This window comes from Muntiacus reevesi, chromosome 1, assembly GCF_963930625.1.
Source record: "Muntiacus reevesi chromosome 1, mMunRee1.1, whole genome shotgun sequence".
In the NCBI taxonomy this organism is placed as follows: Eukaryota; Metazoa; Chordata; class Mammalia; order Artiodactyla; family Cervidae; genus Muntiacus; species Muntiacus reevesi.
In genome coordinates, this window is record NC_089249.1 from 281,359,006 (window position 1) to 281,380,828 (window position 21,823).

Genomic DNA, 21,823 nt, shown 5'->3' on the forward strand with positions numbered 1-21,823 from the left:
TTTGGGAATACCTGTGCCTCGTGCTATATTCTTGACTCTCCACAGCATTTCATGGCCCTAAGGACCAATTTTCAGGGACCAATGCATCTTGTCGGACTGGGTCTGAGGCTAGAATCTGAGAAGAATACTAAAGACTTTGATGGATTATCACTAAAATTGAACTGTGCTGAAAAGTTATAAATCTTCAACTTCCCTCAGGCTTAGATGGGACTGATTACTAGAAGGATCATCAAAGTCACCAAGCTGTCCTGAGTCCTAAAAAGTACATTAAAAAGGGCATCATCTACCAAAAATGTAAACAAGTATAATACACATTCCAGGCATATGAAGTTCAGGCACTAATCATCTTAGATAAATGATAAACAAATGATGAGTTACGTGTAAATCAACAGTGTTGTCAAAACATTGCCCTTTTAATCCTAGATAAATGATGAAGTTTATAAAAAGAGATTTTTGAGGGTTGTGGAAGATTGTTTAAACATACGTGGAAAGTGGTTTAAGTGCTAATCCATTGCCATTTATGTAAACTGCACATTTCTATCATCAGTCTTTGCTGCATAAAATTGCCTCATCATTTTGTAAATCCATAGACCTAGTTGAAACTAGTCCCTGCTGGAAACAGATTTTTCACATTAAGCTTGAACATTTTAAACTCCCCTCTGCATACACATAGTGACACAATCTTGAAAACCTCGGCTCAAGACACGACAGACTTTAAAGCACTTCCCGATTTTTATAGGGTGTCACTCTCTATCCAACTCTAAAAGATCTAACGACACAGACATGCTTCCACATCAAGATGTTTCACAAGATACTTTATACATGAATCTGGATTCCACTGAAGCCGTGACGCATCTGCTCTGTTTTACCAGTGAAGAACACAAACATGTTGATGGTTTCAGTCCAAACCCCTTTTTGCAAACAAGAAGGAAATGCAGAATGTTCAGCTAATTGCTAAGAGGAAATCCATATGTGTTATTTGCTTTCAATGAAAGGACAGGTCCTCTTGCTATTTAATTGATGAAATGTTGTACACAAAACTGACAGTGATTAATACCACTCTAAGATGCCATTTTAAGAGCTGTAAGTGTAACGCTCTGGAATATGTTCTTTGACATTTACATTGCTCTTTGCTAGGTATAAAGTCTAGTTCTTGCCTTAAGCATTTATACTGGGGGAAAAAATGTTAAGTAATTTCAAATGGTGATGTCTTCCTGGGGAGCCAATCTTGAAACAGCCAGGAGCCGATCACTTTTCATCCCAGATTCCCTTGCTACAAACAAATAAGCAAACATGCTACGAATTCATCTAAAAATTATTATCCAGCACCCAGAAGATAGTTTGTGTGATTTCCCTTTGATTTGCCTCTTCCCATAAAGAGGCCAGATGGGCATAAAAGGCCCCAAATCTAAGAGGCCTGGAGAAAAGTGATTGAATTCTTAGCAGGCTCTTCTGTCCGTAGGCCTGTCCGCACAAGGGCACGTGGAACCCAGTTGGGAAGTCTGAACTCCAGTGAGCCTCCAAACAATACTCAACGGCTCTGGTATTTCCTTATTTAGTGTCGGCTTGAAAGGAGGTAGGTAGGGCTAAAGCCTGGGTTTTCTTTTATAATCTCCAGCACCAAGAAGGATATGAAGGGCTTGATTTGTCTTCAAAGGATTCACAGTTCATTATACTTAAGCTTTCCACAGTCCTGTGACCTCTCAGAGTCCCCCTACCCCACACCTCACCCCCGTGCGTTACTACCATCCTGAATCACTTATAACTACCAGACAGCAAAGCCTCTCTTCTGCCTCTGCTTTAGACGTTATTCCCCATCCCACAAGTACTCAGACCCCAGAATCTTACAAAAACAAACCGTACAAAATAAATCCAGCAGACCCTAGTGACTGAGAGTCCTGACGAGTGCCCAAGGGTCTCGATAAAGCCATTGCTTGCTGCCCTGTACTTCCCATGCCTCAGAGAGAGATGAAGGCAAGCGCCACCAAGGTCAATATTCTTAGGGGTCAAGCAGGTAAATACAACGAAGAAAGCAAGGTGACATGAGCATAACGTTAAAGGCTTCAGATGCTGCCTTTAAAAAGGTAGAAGTGCAAATAGGTGGAGTTGGCAATTAACACTGGCCTCAGTTACAGGGTCAGGCATGACTTGGCGACTGAACAACAGCTACAGGGACGTCAGAGGGATTCACAGAGCCTGTGGCCAGCCTGTCCATCTGAAAGTGTCAGCAGTGATGAAGCTCTGACCAGTGGTTCTGTAAGCCAAAATAGAAGCCCAGTATTGCCAGGCCTTCCAGTTTCCCATTGAGCGGGAAGTCAAGGCTTTTATGTTAATTCTCCCAAGTTTTAAGTTTTTTGAAGTGATGACAACGAAGTCAACTGAAAGAGAAAAAAAAAGTCACTTGGTGAATTTATAAATGTTCAGGCTAAAATCTCATTTGTGACCAAATCAGGCCCAAATACTGAGACTTTTCACCCCTAGTCTTGGCAGTGCTCAGAATAATAAAAAAAAAAAATCTGATTTTAATTCAAGCACAAGATCCATTACTACTTAAACTAAGGTTTTCATCCTGAGAAACTTCCAAAAGTTGAATCTGGAGTTCTGCTATCCACGTCTGCCCCGACATCCCCTGTCAGAACCAGACTCTGTAAAAACCTAAAGGAAGTGAATTCTCAGGTCGCCTACCATTTATCTTGAGCTCTGGAGGGTGGACTCCATGATCTCCAAGATAAATACCCATAACCAATTTCTCTCTACTCATGTCTTCAGCTATCCAGAAGTTCTTTAAGGCAGGGAACAACAAATCATAAGGAAAGATGAAAGACAGTTGGGTTGTGCTGACAATAGAAATCAGAAAAGGCAGCGATGGCCCCATAAGCATTTTCAAAACTGGAAAAACAGAAGGATTAGCTTAGCAGCAATGAAAGCAGCGACACGGTGGGAATAGAAGCCCTTGAACAGCCACATAGCATTGATGGAATTCCAGTGCTTTCACGGGCCACCAACCAACTGAAACCTCCTCCTCCTCTTGATGCCTCCACATATAGGACTGTTTATAAACCACTGTGTACTTTTGTTTCCTGCCCTAGCCCGCGGCACTGCCTCAGGCTCCCCGACGCTGATACATACACACACCCTCTCACCCCAACCACATTCTGAGTTCAAGGACGGAGCAGCCCACCTTCCAAAAGCCGACAGAAGTCTTCCGTGCAGTTTCAGCTCTGCTCTGAAGATGCTGACCAGGGGAAAAAGTGAAATGCTTCATCCAAAACCTCCTTGCTACTGGGAGGGCCGTAGACGGCCAGTTGTCGTGTGCCAGCCCCTTTATGATCTGTCTTTGACAGGTCAGTATCAAACCAAATAGCTATAGGCCAACCAATTAAAAACAAAAACACAAAAACAGAGACCAAGACTCATGCCTGCTGGTGGAAACTTCAGCAGGCATGTGGGAAATGTGAGTATGACAAGCTGGCAGCCCACAGTCTTTTTGAAGTGAAGAGCAAACAAGCTGAGGAATTTTATAATGCGGACTTTGTCCAGTAATTCAACCAGGAGCTTCACCAGTGCAGCTGCTTCCAAAAGCTAAAACACATGGGACTGAAAGCGTCGCAACTTAAAGCAAACAAGATTCGCAGCCAGGACCAGCCTTCCCAGCAGCTGAAGGGTAGACACGCTCTGCCACTAAAAATAAAGCAGTGGCTAGATTTTGAATGTCTACCAGACAGACCAGAGTAAATGATGATGGACAATTATAAACTGTAAAATGAACAGCTTCAAGAACTGATCATCAGTGTTGGAAGTAAGAGCTACAAAAAACTCTTTTGGGATGGAGCCGAAGGGTCAGGAGGGACATCTGGGAAAGAGGAATGTCAGATATGAAAATAATGCTTAAAGGAAAAAAAATAAAGATGCCGCAGTTTTTTTTCTTGTGAAATGGGTAGCTTCCTCTACCCTTCTTCTCAGGCTTCCCAGGTGGCGCTAGTGGTAAAGAACCTGCCAGCCAGCGCAGGAGGCATAGAGACGCAGGTTCGATCCCTGGGTCGGGAAGATCCCCTGGAGGAGGGCGTAGCAACCCACTCCAGTACTCTTGCCTGGAGAACCCCATGGACAGAGGAGCCTGGAGGGCTACCGTCCATGGAGTTGCACAGAGTCAGACACGGCTGAAGCGCCTTAGCGCAGCACTGCTCTTACTCAGAAAATATATATATCTCAAGTTCAGCAAAGATAGATGGACTGGCATAGTGTAAAAATACACAGTTCCCAAGTCTACATTCAAAGCAAAGGTGACTGTCTCCATTCTTTTTACCGCTCCTCACAACTTTGTTTATCCCCACAACCCCTTTCCAAGGGCCCACATCCCCTAATGGCACATCAGCCTTCAGCCCAGCTGAATGTGAGCCTTCGGTGGAACAAGAGACCAAAGAGTCCCTATCCTTTCTGTTGAAGAGAAGTTGCTCCTGTCATAACAGGAGATCATAAATATCACCAATCAATCAATAAATTCCCAAATATGATGCTGTCTTTGCCCAGAGGCCAAATACTAGGCTAAGAAGATGGGCTGAAGAAAATGCTTGAGTGTCTCTTGCAAAATGGCTCAGGGATCTCTCTCATCAAAAGGAGAAACTCATAAGCTTTCAACAGGTGGCCCCAAAAAGCTTTCAACCTACTGGGCAACTCAGTGGAGTACGCTAAAGAGTAGGTAGATTAGGAGGGCGTCAAGGGCTATTTCGGCCAGAAGAACACACTTCTGGGGGTGTAATTTCTGTTCGTACATCTATCTATACGATAGATTCCCCATTACAGTAATTATTATGAATTATAGATAAGCACTCTGTGTGTAATGCTCTGCTCTCCATTTCCTACAAATCAAATTACCCAGGGTTATATTGGATTGTGGACATATTTAGAAAATCCTTTTATGGTTGTTTGTTAAGCTTCCTTCTGCCAAGAGGCTCCAGTCTTTCCTATGACCAGAGGCCCCTAAGGAGCTGGCAGAGAGGGGCCGGTGTGTGGTGGGGTGGACAGGCCCACCTAGTCACCACCCAGGCCAGCACGGGGGCTCATAAGCCATCTTCTAGGAAATAGCTGACCCTCCAATCTGGGCATGTGGTGTGCATTCCAGGATTACTCGTCAAACGTCGTCATGTGTTACTTCTCACAAGGAGGCCGCCAGGAAAAATAGCTTCTACCGAAAAGGGTTTCAAAACTGGACTCCCCAGACAATGACAGCTCTTTTCCTCAGGTGCTTGACAAGAGGTCAGATGAGTCATACCTGCCATTGTGGTTCGGGGAGGAGAAAGTACCCACAAATTAGGTTATATCTGCACATGGTTCTTGCTATGAAAAATTAATCCCCAAGTATTTAAACCCCTCGATCAACTTATCAAAGCTGGTTCAGGGTAACTTCTCAGCCTTTTAGATCATAATGATGGGTTGTGTGTATGTGTGAAGTTCAGAAGTCTGCCAGTAACTTGTACAATCTTTATAGTTTTAAGGAGTTGCAAGGTGTGGAGCTACAGAGTAGGAAAAACCCTAAGCTAAAGTACCCACTATTTCCTGCCCTTTCTATAAGTAGCTCCAGTTATAAGATGCTCTCATCAAAATTTATATCCCTTCCCCCAGGACTATATTATAGGTGACGGCTGATTGTCACTTGGAATAATCTTGCTGTGGTGTTAATGACTGGCTGAGATATCCTATAAGGAAAATAGTTAACATTTAATTCAGTGCTTACAGTGTGCTATGGACTGCACTTCATGCTGTATATATGTTGTTTCACTTAATCTTCTCAACAACCTAATGAACTTAATATTCAGTCAGTTCAGTTCAGTCATTCAGTTGTGTCCAACTCTTTGCAACCCCATGGACTGTAGCACGCCAGGCTTTCCTGTTCATCACCAACTCCTGGAGCTTGCTCAAACTCATGTCCATAGAGTCAGTTATGGATACAACCATCTCATCCTTTGGCGTCCCCTTCTCCTCCCACCTTCAATCTTTCCCAGCATCAGGATCTTTTCCAATGAGTCAGTTCTTCCCATCAGGTGGCCAAAATATTGAAGTTTCAGCTTCAGCATCAGTCCTTCCAATGAACACCCAGAACTGATCTCCTTTAGGATGGACTGGTTGGATCTCCTTGCAGTCCAAGGGACTCTCAAGAGTCTTCTCCAACACCACAGTTGAAAAGCATCAATTCTTCGGCGCTCAGCTTTCTTTATAGTCCAATTCTCACATCCATACATGACTATTGGAAAAGCCAGCCTTGACTAGGCAGACCTTTTTTGGCGAAGTAATGTCTCTGCTTTTTAATATGCTATCTAGATTGGTCATAACTTTTCTTCCAAGGAGCAAGCATCTTTTCATTTCATGGCTGCAGTCACCATCTGCAGTGATTTTGGAGGTTAGTAGCAGTACCTATCACTCTCATGGGATAGGGAACTAAATACCACTTTCTTAAATTTGCTCTTAAGAAGTGAGCTGAAATCAAGACCAGTGACTCTAGAATATTTCATCTTCTTTGTAACAGGTTACACTCCATAGTGATAAACTGGGCATCATCTACATAATTAAGTGTAAGTACAGTTATCTTGGGCCATTAATTATGGTATCTTCCCTGTCCCTCATCTATAAACCTGAGGAATTTAACCACCTCAGTGGTTTTCAAGATTGGTCAAGCCCCCTTTGGCCTGATTGGGCAGAAGTGGAGAATGAGGATAGGAGGATAGCAGGGTTCTCTAGTCCCTCACCCAGTTTCAACCTCAATACTTCAGCCTTTTTACATGCTAGATTTAGGAATAAAATTTATTTTGAAAGAAGGCTCTGAATGTTTAAACCTTTTGAAACTCATGAGTCTAGAACAGAGATCATAAACTGCTCACTTGTGATCTAAATGCAACCTGTAGATTTTTCTTTGTCACTCCAAAGGCTCTTGTTTTCCTCTATCTTGATGTATTCTTGCCACCTCTTCTTAATCTCTTCTGCTTCTCTTATTTACCATTTCTGTCTTTTATTGTGCCCATCCTTACATGAAATATTCCCCTTGATGTCTCCAATTTTCTTAAAGTGATTTCTAGTCTTTTTCATTTCATTGTTTCCTCTATTTCTTTACATTGTCTACTTGCTATTCTCTAGAACTCTGCATTCACTTGGGTATATATTTCCTTTCATGCCCTGCCTTCTGCTCCTCTTCTCTGATCTTTGTAAAGCCTCCTTAGACGACCGCTTTCCTTTCTTGTATTTCTTCTTCTTGGGGATGGTTTTGGTCACTGCCTCCTGTACACTGTTGCGAACCTCTGTCCAGAGTTCTTCAGGCCCTCTGCCTATCACATCTAATCCCTTGAATCCATTCATCACCTCCACTGTATAATCACAAGGGATTTGATTTAGATCATACCTGAATGGTCTAGTGGTTTTCCCTACTTTGTTTAATTTAAGCCTGATTTTTACAATTAGGAGCTAATGATCTGAGCCACAGTCAGCTCCCAGTCTGGTTTTTGCTGACTGTATAAAACTTCTCCCTTTCTGGCTATAAAGAATATCATCAGTATGATTTCAGTATGGACCATCTGGTGATGTCCATGTGTAGAACTGTCTCTTGTGTTGTTGGAAGAGGGTGTTTGCTATGACCAGTGTATTCTCTTGACAAAACTCTGTTAGCCTCTGCCCTGCTTCATTCTGTACTCCAAGGCCAAATTTGCCTGCCACTCCAGGTATCTCTTGACTTTCTACTTTTGCATTCCAGTCCCCAGTGATGACAAGGACATCTTTTTTGGGTGTTAGTTCTAGAAGTTAGTTCTTATAGGTCTTCATAGAACTGTTCAGCTTCAGCTTTTTCGGCATCAGGGGTTGGGGCATAGACTTAGATTACTGTGATATTGAATGGTTTGCTTTGGAAATGAACTGAGATCATTCCTTTGTTTATGAGATTGCACCCAAGTACTGCATTCTGAACTCTTTTGTTGACTATGATGGCTACTCCATTTCTTCCAAAGGATTCTTGCCCACAGTAGTAGATACAATGGTCATCTGAATTAATACACCAACACTTAAAATTTGGATTTTTTTTAAACATAAAAATCGAGCCTCTCTTGAAAAATTAGATGTGCAAGCATGAGACAGACCTGCCCAAAGACCACCCTGGATACTGGATAGGATGCGCTTTCCGCAGTGCCACACAGCTCCCACTCAGCCCGCTTCACTCACAATATCCTTAACCAAACCCTGTAGACCTTCGCGTTTACAAACCGAGTCTAGATAATCTCCAAGTCCTTCCTAGTCCTAAATATATTTCTAACTGAATTGTAAGCTTCTAAATGAAAATACTTTTTCTTATGCATACTCAGTATTCCTCACACTTCTTACCACCATTGCCTTCATCCCCACCTCCATCTCCACACACACACACACACACACACACACACACACACACACAAACACGTGTGTGCGCACATACACATTCACAATGTTCAGTATGTAACAGAGGTTCAATAATTGTTCTTTGTGTTGAAAAATAGCTTTCTATAGCATACCACTCCGTAATATTTACATTTTCCTAAAGAATCATGAGCCCCCAGTTTCTTAGCTCAAAGAAATGCATTTCTAATGGTATATTCCATCATGCTGTGTGTCAGGCAAGCCTGCAAAGAAATTCTGAAGTTGAAGGATTCTGTTTGTAAAGCAACCTGTTTCCAATAAATAAAGACATATTCTGGTGCCTTAATTAATTGGAGCTTACTATAAGAGTGTTCAACAACACAAAAGGGTTTTGTGAAACACCCTCAGAGTTGAGGATATTTAGGAATAAGAAAAATCCAGCGTGGCCGCAGTGGCCACCAACCTTACCGGCCCTTTAATAGGAAGACCCGGCTCTGGCCTCTATGACGGTGACTCAGCTCCTTCCTGCCTGAATCTACTCCTCTCCCTGCTATTAATTAGCCACCTCACCCTCTTCTCTCTGTCATTTCTGTTTCAGTTTCTGCTTGCTCATAAATTCTGTTTACTTTTACCAGCGGTTAACTCATCTCTCTCACTGCCACAAGGCCTCTTCTTGTGGTTCTTCTTAGCTTATACTCCCTCCCCAAACCGACTACTTGATTCCCTCCCCAGATGCCCCAGTTCAAATTCCTGGGCTAGAATATCCGACCCAACTCATCACCATTTTGCCTGTTCAGGCAGTTCTTCATGCCAAACCATCTCATAGGATACCGGCCAGCTTGGGCGCTGGTTGGGGATAGGACCACCCTGCTCCAATCAGATAGGCCTGTAGGAAGGGCTGCACGCCCACCCGGGGCCACCCACAGCCCACTTGGGGGTGAGGCACGTTCCCTTAAAAGGAGACTCTTGATATAGCAGCAGTATAATGGACCTGTCTGGTAGGATCTTTAGATTTCAGTTCAAATCACACTAGTCTCTCCATCTTTGAGAACGAGTTCCCTCTGAAGCATAAACCAAAGCTCAGACTGTTTCCATCACATTCTTATTTTTCTGGACTTTTGCAGGAGCCGTCAGAGGATCTCTATGGCTCTCGCACGCTCTTTGATGACAACTTACTCCAACTCAGTAAGGAACGGTCTCTCAAAGCAGGGACTTCAGTTGTTCTGTAGGCATCTGAACCAACTCTTTTACACATTATCATCCAGGCTCAAATTGCAATGAATTCTACTGGCACCCCAAATTCTTTATCAAGTCTGCTCCCATGGCTTCAAATAAAAATCTATGTGTTCAGGAATCCTAGTAGTATAAATCCAGCCCAGATCTCTCTCCTGAACTCCATGTCTACCTAACCCATCTCCACCTAAATACCCTAGAGTTATTTTATGTTTCTTTAGTGTTACTGAAATTCACCATGTCCAAATTCATTTTGCCTGCTTTTTCCCCAATTTACCTACTCTTCAACTATCCAATTGCCCAAAAAATACATCAGGGTGTCACCCTTGATTTTTACCTCTCTGAAACCCATATTCAATCAATAATTACCATTTCTGTTCAATATCACTTTCTAAATACCTCTTAACTCTGTCTTTAAAGCTCTACTTCCCCTAAAATCAGCATAGACTGACTTTAATTTTCAGAGTCTGATGCTCTCTGTCCCCTCTAGTCTTTCGCATAACAAAGCTGTTCCCTCTGACTGGAACACTATCCTCCCATCCACTGTTATTTGTTGTTGTTTAATTACTAAGTAGCATTCTACTTTTCACCACTGCTTGTGACCCCATGGACTCTAGCCTGCCAGATCCCATGTCCGTGAGATTTCCCAGGCAAGAATACTGGAGTGGGTTGCCATTTCCTTTCCAAGGGATCTTCCCGATGCAGAGGTCAAACCTGGATCTCCTGCACCAGCAGGCAGATTCTTTACCACTGAGCCACCAGGGAAGCTCCATGAGACAAGTTACTGAGCTTGAATTTCCTCATCTGTAAGATGGAGTGATGCTATTGATGTCTCATGTTTCTGTGAAGTGTCTTACATCAGAAACTGCAAACCAAGTTCCTTGTGCTTGAGAAGTCTGCAGAGATAGACCGTGAACCCTTCCCCACCATGAGAAACTTATTTTCTCCCATAAGATTTTAAACCCCCTGAGAGCACAGAATGTGCACAAAAATCCTTTTGTAGCCTCCGTGTATCTTGAGTGGGGTGATACATTTAATACATCACCTACATTTCCAGATCGTTCCCTCTAGTACTTAACCTTACACTTACACACTGCTGTTCACAGTCCTCCTTAACATACTGATTCTTGAAAAATCATGATAAGCCCTCCCTTTCTGTTTCCCCTTTCTTTCTCTCTTACTCTTTCTTGCTTTGTAGGGCTCTCCTGGAAAAAAAAAAAAAAAAAAACCCAGACCTATAAATAATCCATCAGCCCCATCCAAACACTAAACTCTTTTTGTCTAACTAATTCCTATGCATCCTTCAAGTATCAAGTTGGAGTTACTTCCTCCTGGAAGCCCTCCCCTTAGCACGCATGCTACTAAAATGTTTGCTCACTGAGACAGAACCATATCTGCCTCATTTAAGTCTGTGTTCCTCGTGCCCAGTACAGCAACTGACAGACAGCAGTGGTTTGATAAATATTTGTTAAAGGAATAAATGCTCTACTCTGCAAGACTTACATGCCTTTAACCTATTTTTCTTGAAAATGCATCCAGAGAATAAGTTGCGATTTTGATAAAAGTTTCAAAGGCATTTGGAAACAGTCAAAGACATGGACAATCTTAGACACAAAACAAAACGAGTAACATACAAATAAAAAAGATGTAAAAATCAAATGAAGATGCAAGTCACACAGAGTCATATAAATCACTAAGATAGGCAGAATACAAATTCGGTACCTAACTGTGTTTCCCAGCCCATATTTCTAAGGATGGTAGAGAATTCTCAAACCCCTGAGAATTACAGAATACCTTTTTTTCTTTTTCATTGTTCGTACACTAATTCATACTTCTGAAAGTCAGATATTCAGATAACAAATAACCAAGTGTTGGAAGGAAAGTTACAAATTATAGTCATATGTCACAGTCCAAGAAAATGGCAGCCAAATTTCCCTATATAAATTGCAGAACTCTCTTATGATTTCACAAGATGTATTGAAAAGAAAAACAGTAAAAAGGAAATTCATTTTTTACTCAGCTAATATAGTATATGGGTAAAGGGTTCATGTTTAAACTGTTACAGATGAGTGAGTTTTTTTTTCAGAAATGCAATTTTAACAAAGCATAATACCACTGAGATATTAAAGCTGAATTTAACATTTTTAAAAATTAGGTTAACACCCTCAGAGCAAATCATGCTAATATCATATGCTTTAAATAATGTCACATTTTAAATGAATTCCTTAGCTAGCAACACAAAAACAGATTCAAAAGAAGGCATGGGGAAAACAGAGTCAGCCAAAGAATTTTTAGGAGCAAAATGACTTTCAACTGATTACAATCTATAAGCTAACAACAAAAGTTTCTATGTGGGTGACCCTTTTATATTTTTTATGATTTTTTTACTGTGGTTATAGCTGTTAATTATTAGTAAACCCAAAGTTACCACTTTGAGAGTAAGACAAATGTGATCAAGTCATATTTTTCAGGTTAAACATGCATGATTTATTGCTAAGAATGAGTACAGTATTCAAGGCAAAAATATTTGCTTTAAAAGCACCAGTTAATTATTGCTAGTTCTCATTATTCTTCCAACATATTTACATGGCAGAACCCAGAATAAAATACTGGTGACAGACCACCTCAGAGACTTATGTGCAAAGTCAAAGTCTGCAGCTTGACACCTCTCTGAAGATACGCGTGAACACGACAGTTTTGCGTTGGGCCTGTTGAAGGGTCCTTAATTGTCGGTGGGAGATGCTGAAGTCTTTCACCTCTGAAGGTCAAACAGCCGCTGGCCCTGACAGAGCACGAGGACCCCAATTCTCACCCACTATGAGAACAAATCGTCCAGTAGCTCCTGCTTAAATGACCCGGGTGTTCTCATCATTCAAGGATGTGGGTTTTGTTCTTTGCATATGGTTTTGCCCTGATCTCCACTTTAAAAAAGTAAAATATATTTTGCTGCCTTCTAATGTAGAATTTTGAAATGTTCCCAGGAGAAAAATAAAACTTGCTCTGGCAAAGCCACTTGGGTATTATTAGTTGGAATCTTTTCACTGTAGTAAGAAACAAGTGAGCATCCATTCGCAGCAATCCGTATAACATTATCTCTGTTTGCCTTTCTATTATGCTTATAAGTGCTTTTGGAATCCATGTCAGTCTTTAAAAAAAAGATCTAAGACTTTTTTACTTTTTTTTTTTCCCCCTAAGTCAAGGAAACCAAAGTTCCAAAAGGAACACATATTCGTAGAATATATGAGGGACATGAAAAAAAAATCAAGTATAAGTCCTTGTGAAATGTATTTGTGATCACTGGAATTAGACCTCTTCCTAGGGTCACAGTGACTATCAAAACAGATGTGTGATATCTGTGTCTCTCAGGTGTCTCTTTAAAGCCTCCCATGGTTGACTTGTCCTTGTTCAGCTCAGAGTCATTTAAAAAAATACTTTGAGAGCTAGCCATGAGAATTACAAATCATTTTTCAAAGGTATGTACAGCTCTGCAAATTGCAATGAGCTTACAGGTGCAGTCTTATTCTGTGTAACCTAGAGATGGAAGAGCTATCAAGGACACTGATGCTCATTGCTGCATCGATGAAACCCTCATGAATTCAAAAGTCGTGGCAAGCATCTCTTTAATGGAAATAGAGTCTATGAAGTTGTCAAGCAGATGGCTTCTGATTTTCTCCTAAATGAAGAGGCCTTGGGAAATAGTGTGAGGGCTCCAACAGCAGCGGGAGGCAAGTGCAGAAACTGAAGCAATCGATGGTCCTCACTCCCTTGATGACCTGCTGGAACCTGGAACCTGGAACGGGGTAGCCACTCTGATGGTCAGTTTCCTGTACCTCGGTTCACTTCAGGTTCATGGCCAGCTCTTCTCTAATTTAAAGTCGAGGAAGCTTAAGTACAAAAAGGTGTAGTGACTTGTCTAAGATCACTGCACTAACAAATACCACATCCAGATTCTCACTCAAAACGGAACCGAGGGTATTACCTGGCAGACCAGTGGTTAGGGCTCCAAGCTCCCACTGCAGGGAGCAGGGGTACGATCTCGGGTCAGGAAACTATTTTACTGCATGCCGCACAGCCAGCAAAAAGGGAAGAAGCACTTCCCCTAATGCTTCAAACACACAGACACATACATTCACACACACAATCCATGCACGCAGACGCCAGCTCATTCTTCCCGTCTCTGTGTACTTTCAGCTCCTACTCTGATACTGCCTTCTTCCTTTTACAGTTCAAGTCTTTCCTAAATGTTGACGGCAGCACAGTTTTCTGTGTTTGTGTGTGTGTGTGTGTGTGCGCGCGTGTGTGTGTGTGTGTGTGTGTTGGCTCAGTTGGGTCTGACTCCTGCGATTCCATAGTCTGTAACCCGTCAGGCTCCTCTGTCCATAGGATTCTCCAGGTGAGAATCCTGGACTGGGTAGCCATGCCCTTCTCCAGGGGATCTTCCCAACCCAGGGGTGGAACCCACGTCTCCCGAGTGTCCTGCATTGGCAGGTGGATTCTTTACCGCTGCGCCAGCTGGGAAACCATACGATTTTCTCTGTAGGTATTCCCTGACACTGGCCCTGGCATTGACCGCTAGGCCTGACTCTGTTTCCCGTTCTCTCTGTCCCCGCTTCTGTCCACTTTCCCTTCTTTGCAGGCACCACCATCCCTCCCTCTGCCCCACGCTGGTGCAGATAAGCGCTGGTGGTGAGAACCCATGAGCCCAGCTGACCTGGTCTCATAAATCCGATGTTGTCACTTGACTTGCCCACTGCAGAGCCACGTAACTACTCCACGCTGAGCACAGACAGCTCTCAGATCAGTATCTCAGGTCTTGACCCCTAATCCTGCTTCTAATGACGTGTTTTGTGTTGTCTACAAAATAACTCTCCTTGGTGATCTGCCAAGATCTGAAACTAGTTATGACAAAGCTGAGCCCCATGACCCCTGCCTCAAGCCCTTGCCCAATGAAGCTTGTCTCCTGTGGCCAGGGGCCACCATTACCCACCTGGGCAGCCCGCAGTGTCAATGCGGGGTCTTCAGCTGGCCTCCAAGGTTCTGCATGGATTTTATCAATTCAGTCTTCCTAAAATTTGGGGTTCATGTGTTCAAACCTCCACCTCCTTGTTCCCACAGCCACACTACAACTACCAGCTTTAGTCCTGAAAGCCAGCAAACGAACATCCCTGCTTCCAGATTCTCTAGACCCCATCTTCTCATCCCACAGAGCAGCTACTGTGTCCTCACACTGAAAGCCTAACGTTGATCAGGGATCCTGGATCTTCCGACCCCCTCCTGCTTCTCCACCCTCCACTCTGGCACTAATATTTTCCTTCTGTATCCCCTCACTTAGCATCCTCTTTCTACTTCTGATACTTTGAGCATTCTATCACTTTACCTGGAATGTTCTCTACCCCACACTAGCCAATAGCTACTCAGAAGATTCTTCCAGGCCCCATTCTAATTAGATTTTCTTATCACACCCTGTACTTTCCTTCCATTGCCCTTATCACAGCCTTTAATTATCTATTTCTGAGCAAATAGATCTTCCCAACTGCTTGCTGAAGTAAAGGGAAGAGCATTTGCAAATTACCAGAGAAGAGAAAGATGGCGGCCCATTTGTGACACTGGAACAAATCCAGTTTCAGTGGACATGACGTTAAATGAAGGTTGAAGACGTAGATGAGCTGATACTGTAGAGCAAATGTCTAAGTTCCTGGTGAGAAGTTTGGCTATTAACCTACAAGTAATGGAAAGACAATGAACAGTTCTAAGCAGAGGAGTAGTATGATCAGACTTTTTTCTGTAAATCACTCTAGATGAAAGGTAAAAACTGAACTGGAGGGGACAAGAGTGGTGACTAGAGACAAATTTGGAGGTTCTTGCAAGTGGTTTGAACTGGGAACTTGTTGTGAGGGTGGAGAAGATAGATAGTTAATAGAAGTACTTCTGCATTAAAATGGATAATAAAGGCAGTTGGAGAAGGAAATGGCAACTCACTCCAGTATTCTTGCCTGGAGCATCCCATGGACAGAGGAGCCTGGCGGGCTGCAGTCCTTGGGGTCCCAAAGAGTTGGACATGACTAAGCATGCATACATCAAGGCAGTATGGAACAGTAGGGGTGGATGGGGGTGGGCGATGAATATTGATGAGTTTTGTTTTAAATAGGTTGCATTAGGAATCTTCCAGAGAAGACAAGTAAATATACAGGTGGACAAATACTCATGTGCACATGAAAACTTGAAAATATTCAACAAAAAAGAAATGTTTGAAGTTGTGATGTAGCCTAGAGATGTAGACTCAATGTAAATGCAAAATGAGAAGACGGGATTGCCTAGGACATTCTCATTGCCTGTGTTGCCCCAAAACAATCTTTCTGCCAAGCCTTATTCTTTCAAAACTTTATAAACCTTATTCAAAACTCACATTTTCCATGAAGTCTTCCCAGATTCACATTGCCTTTATCCTATCATTCTAATAACACTCATTACCCTTGAAAAAGTTATCGTTGGCTGCATATATGTTTATGAGACTCTCCTCATGCCAATATTATGTTGCAAGCTCCCAGAGGACAGGCGTCTTATTTCTTGTTTCATTAATTATATACATCACTCATTCAATTGCTATTTTTGACAAGCCAACTCTAAACCTGCAAGTAATATATACCTATTTAGATTTTATAAATTTTGACTTTCCTCTTGTCCCAGTTTCAGTCATTTATGTAAATATTTTTGTTTTGACCATTATTATGTGTGTAACTAAAGAAGATGTAATCATGTGATTTAGTCAAAATAGAGGGTTGGAATTGTAGCTAGCCAACACATTGACCAGAAGAACATTAAGGCAAAAATTCTATCAGAGCATAAAGCCGGCCAGTGTCTTCCATTACCATTTCCAATTCCACCCCATTGGTGTGGTTAGGTGCTTTGAAGTGTCATTTATAGCCCCGTCTCTGATCCTACATAATTTGGCCTACACAGACAGTCCCCATCCACTTATCCTTCCCTAAGAACTGACGGCAGTCAAAAAGCATTACTGACAAAGCGATGCTGAGCACCCAGGTCAGCTGGTCCCTGCAGCCGACTGGTGGCTTGTCAGAGAGAGGGTTCTGAGACTGCATGGCGTTCCATCAGGTCAGTCTCTCGTTGGAGCCATGGAGTTCATTTTCTCAGATTTTGCCTGAACTGGGTGGTTGATGATAGCAAAAGGAAAGATGGCTACCTCTAAAAATTTTCAATCAGATTTTTGTATCACCTGACATCAAGTCAATTAGTGATCCTTTCTTTCTGACTGGCACATAGCAAGTTCTCCAAAAACACTGCCTGAATGATTCAAAGAGTGAAATTAACATGGACTGAATACATAAATAGGCAATGCATTATGTGTTTGGGCCTTTTTTCTTTTGGTTTGTTTTAACAACACCAGGATATTTGTTTCATCAGTATGCTAAAGATGAAACCAAAATGCAAAGAAGTTGGTTAATCTGCTCAAAGTTAGATGGCTAGTAAGTAACAGAGTGAGAATCTGAACACAAATCAAAATTTTTTCTCCACGTAAGAGTCTCCATATTGGTAAGGTGAGGTTACTGTTTCAACCACTAGAAAAGCATAGTGATTAGAGAATGTCAGGGGCTGGAAAGGTAGAAGGCTCTCACACGCCTACCTGTGAGCTCTTCAGCCTTATCAGGGCAAACTCAGCATCATGTGAGGCTCTTTAGCAGCCCACATTGTACTGCTGGCACAGTTTCTCTGAGCTCCACCCTCTGCACCGAACAGATGATGCTCTGTACAAATATATAAAGCTAACCAGTTGAATAAAACTGTGTAACGAGCCCAGACCACTAAATCAGATTCAAGTGTTCCTGTTTCAAGTGAGTCACATCCTACAAGTTCAGAGTCCACCATATATGCATACACAGCAAGCAGTATCTCCTAGGCTGGCTTTAGTTCAAGAGAAATGTCCTAAAATCTTTCTTCTATTGGAAATTCTGTAAGTGCTTTATGCTTAGGTATTCTTACAAAACAAAATATCTCCTATTACATTGTTTCTAGCCAGTTAAAAAGAATGGCTATCATTTCTGATTAGTTATATAAGGAACATAGCATACCCATCACCTAGTTTATGGTGTCTTGGTTAAGAATACAGAATAAATATGCCTATTTCCAAGTGACACCCTCTGTTGCCTACTAGTTCTGTGGATTTGCAAGTTACTTAATCTTCATTTTCTCACTTGCACAATTAGTAAAAATACTAACCTTACATTCTTATAAGTATTAAATACTGATAATTATTGTTTCATTACAACTTATAGCTAAATATGTTTAAAATTCCCCTTATGCGCAGTGAAAAGTGAAACCCATTTCATAATGATTTGTGGTGCATTTATTTTAAGGGGAAAAACCTGTAAAAGTATGAATCACTGATATAAAAATATTTTTAAAATGCAAACATCCATTCATTGCAGCAAATACATTGTGAATTGTGTGTATGTGTGGTGATAACAATGAGTATTACAATGCAGTGGTATGTATTTTAAATTAGTAATGTCAGAATTTTACAGAGATAACACTTCTAACAGTTTTAATGATATGAGCATTCTTATACTAAAAGATTGCTGAGAACTTCAAAATGCTAGTCTTCCAGAATGTGGAAATCTTTGAAGTCTTTAATACTAGACACTTCACTACTATATTCATTTCCTGGGGCTGTTGTAACAAATCACCACAAATTGTATGGCTTAAAACAGCTGAAATGTATTTTCAGAATCCAGAATCAGGTGTCAGCAGGTCCACACCCTGTCTTGACACTCTGGGAGGCTTCCTTGACTTATTCAGCTTCTGGTGATTTTCAGCAATCTCTGTGGATGTATCGTTTCAATCTCTGCCTCCATTTTCACATAGACTTATCTCTGTGCCTAGGTTTTCTCTTCTGTCTCTTATAAAGACATTTGTCATTGGATTTCAGGCCTACCTCAGTAGCCCAAGATGATCTCATCTCTAGACTCTTAACTTGATTACATTGCAAAGACCCTTTTCACAGAGTCTGGGAATTAGGACATGGACGTACCTCTTTAGGGCCACCCTTCAACCCACTTGTGTTGTTCAGTTGCTAAGTCATGTCTGACTCTTTGCAGCCCCACAGACTGCAGCATGCCAGGCTTCCCTGTCCTTCAGGATCTCTCAGAGTTTGCTCAAACTCCTGTCTATTGAGTCGGTGATGCCATCCAACCATCTCATCCTTTGTCATCCCCTTCTCCTCTTGCCCTCAATCTTTCCCAGCATCAGGGTCTTTTTCAGTAAGTTGGCTTTTTGCATCAGGAGGGCAAACTGCTGGAGCTTCAGCTTCAGCATCAGTCCTTCCAATGAATATTTAGCATCGATTTCCTTTAGGATTGACTGGTTTGAACTGCTTGCAGTTCAAGAGTTTCCCAAGAGTCTTCTCCAGCCCCACAAATAGAAAGCATCAATTTTTCAGCACTCAAGTTTCCTCCTGGTCCAATTCTCACATCCACACACGACTACTGGAAAAAACCGTAGCCTTGACTTCTATAAACGTTTTATGGCAAAGTGATATCTCTGCTTTTTAATATACTGTCCAGGTTTGTCATAACTTTCCTTCCAAGGAGTAAGCACCTTTTAATTTCATGGTTTCAGTCACTGTTCACAACCCACTTTAACTAATAAAAAAATTATTACAATCTTGTAATTTTAATCATAATAATTTATAAAAAGTAGCAGCTCTTACAAATTGAGTAAACTGTATTCATTCTTTCATCTATGTGATACGGACCAAATGCCTTCTTCATGCAGGCAGCATTTTAGACAATGGATGTTCCATGGTGTATCAAGCAACCATGGTCCCTACTGCCTTCATGGAAGTTACAGAGTAGCCCAAGAGATGCTCAATTATTAATAACAACTAAATATATACTTACAATATATTGTGTCTACTCACACGGGGAAAGGAACAAGGTCCTATACAAAGAATAACTCTAGGGAGAGTATTCAGGGAAGGCTGCTTCTATGGAAAATTTAAACTAAGAAGACTTTGGAATATGAAGGCCTCAGGCACATTAAGAATTAGGGAAGAAGGGAATTTGCAGAAGAACAATTTATGCAAAGGTCACGAAGCAGTAAACGTTGAGGCAGTTCCCGGGAACTAAACTCATGGCAGTGCTGGCGTGAGTAGACGGAAAAGCGCAGGGACAGTGTTCAGAGGGGCGGACAGGGACCCAGAGCAGACATCGCCTCTTAGGTCGGTAACAGTAAGGAGTCCGGTTGTATTCCCAGAGACACAGGAAATGTGTAAAGTAGAAATTTGGATTTTTAGAGATGACTCTGCTTGCCAGGTTGAGAATAGACAGGGGAAAGAGTGGAAACAGCACAATGGCCCAGACTGGAGGCAGCGGTGGCTTGGACAAGGGGGAGCAGAGGGAGATAAGACAAGACGGCGGATCAGGGCAACATTTACAAAGTGGAATAAACCTGCAAAATAAAACATCATGACGGATTTATATGATGCTAAGAGAGAAGACTATCAGCTGCAGGTATCTGGTTTATACAACTAGATACATTGTGAAAGCATATGATGAGATAGGGGAGCTGCAAAAAGCGTCACATTACGCAGTGTTGTTCTGTCTCTAAGTTCTGTCCGACTCCTTTGCAACCCCATGGACTGCAGCCCACCAGGCTCCTTTGTCCATGAGATTTCCCAGGCAAGAACGCCGGAGTGAGGTGCCATTTTTCTCCTCCAGGGGATCTTCCTAACCCTTTGATCCCTCCCAAGGATCAAAGCTGTGTCTCATGCTTTGCAGGTGGACTTTTTACCACTGAGCTACCAGGGAAGCCCTGGAAGATTATTTAGTTCAGTTCAGTTCAGTTGCTCAGTCGTGTCTGACTCTTTGCGACCCCATGAACCACAGCACGCCAGGCCTCCCTGTCCATCACCAACTTCCAGAGTCTACCCAAACCCACGTCCATCGAGTCAATGATGCCATCCAACCATCTCATCCTCTGTCGTCCCCTTCTCCTCCTGCCCCTAATCCCTCCCAGCATCAGGGTCTTTTCAAATGAGTCAGCTCTTCGCATTGGAGCTTCAGCTTCAGCATCAGTCCTTCCAATGAACACCCAGGACTGAACTCCTCTAGGATGGACTGGTTGGATCTCCTTGCAGTCCAAGGGACTCTCAAGAGTCTTCTCCAACCCCACAGTTCAAAAGCATCAATTCTTCAGTGCTCAGCTTTCTTTAGAGTCCAACTCTCACATCCATACACGACCACTGGAAAAACCATAGCCTTGACTCAACGGACTCAAAGATTATTTGAGGAGTCATTTAATATTTATTTAGTGAGACATTTAATTTTATATGTCAACTTGCCTATGTCATAGTATCCAGATATTTGATCAACACCAGTCTAGATATTGCTTGGAAAGTATTTTTTTAGATAAGATTAACATTTAAATCAATAGACTTTGGAAAAAGCAGATGGCTCTCCACAGTGTAAGTGAGCCTCATCCAATCAGCTGAAAGCCTCAAGAAAAAGAGACTGAAATCTCTGAGGAAGAGAGAATTCTGCCCTCAGACTCCTCCTGCAACGTTAATGCTTCCCTGAGTCTCCAGTCTGCCAAAAATGAAGTGAAATGAAGTCGCTAGTCGTGTCCGACTCTTTGCAACCCCGTGAACTGTAGCCTCCCAGGCTCCTCTGTCCATGGGATTCTCCAGGCAAGAGTACTGGAGTGGGTTGCCATTTTCTTCTCCAGGGGATCTTCCCAACCCAGGGGTCGAACCTGGGTCTCCCACATTGCAGGCAGACGCTTTATCCTCTGAGCCACCCAAACTGCCCCTCAAATAGTGGACTGGCGAAGCCCCCACAATCAAATGGACCAACTTTTAAAAAATCCCCTTTTCTCTTTTTCTCTAGATATAGACATATAGGTTTGTCTGTTTCTCTGGAGAACTTTGAAAAATGCATATAATAATGATATAATTTTGTAAGACAAAATACATGTGCATGTAAACAAAACTTGCAGAAATTATACCAAATATTACTGTTTGGGGAGCTTTATGACTGGGGTGCCTATGATACATCTAAATGAAAATGTCAAGTAAGGAACTGAATATATAAGTCAGGAATATACATGTCAGAAAACAGGGCTATATTGTTGTGATTTGTCAGCATCTGAATACCTATTAAAGCATGGAAATGGATGAGACATTTAACCACTGAGAAATTTGCAGAAG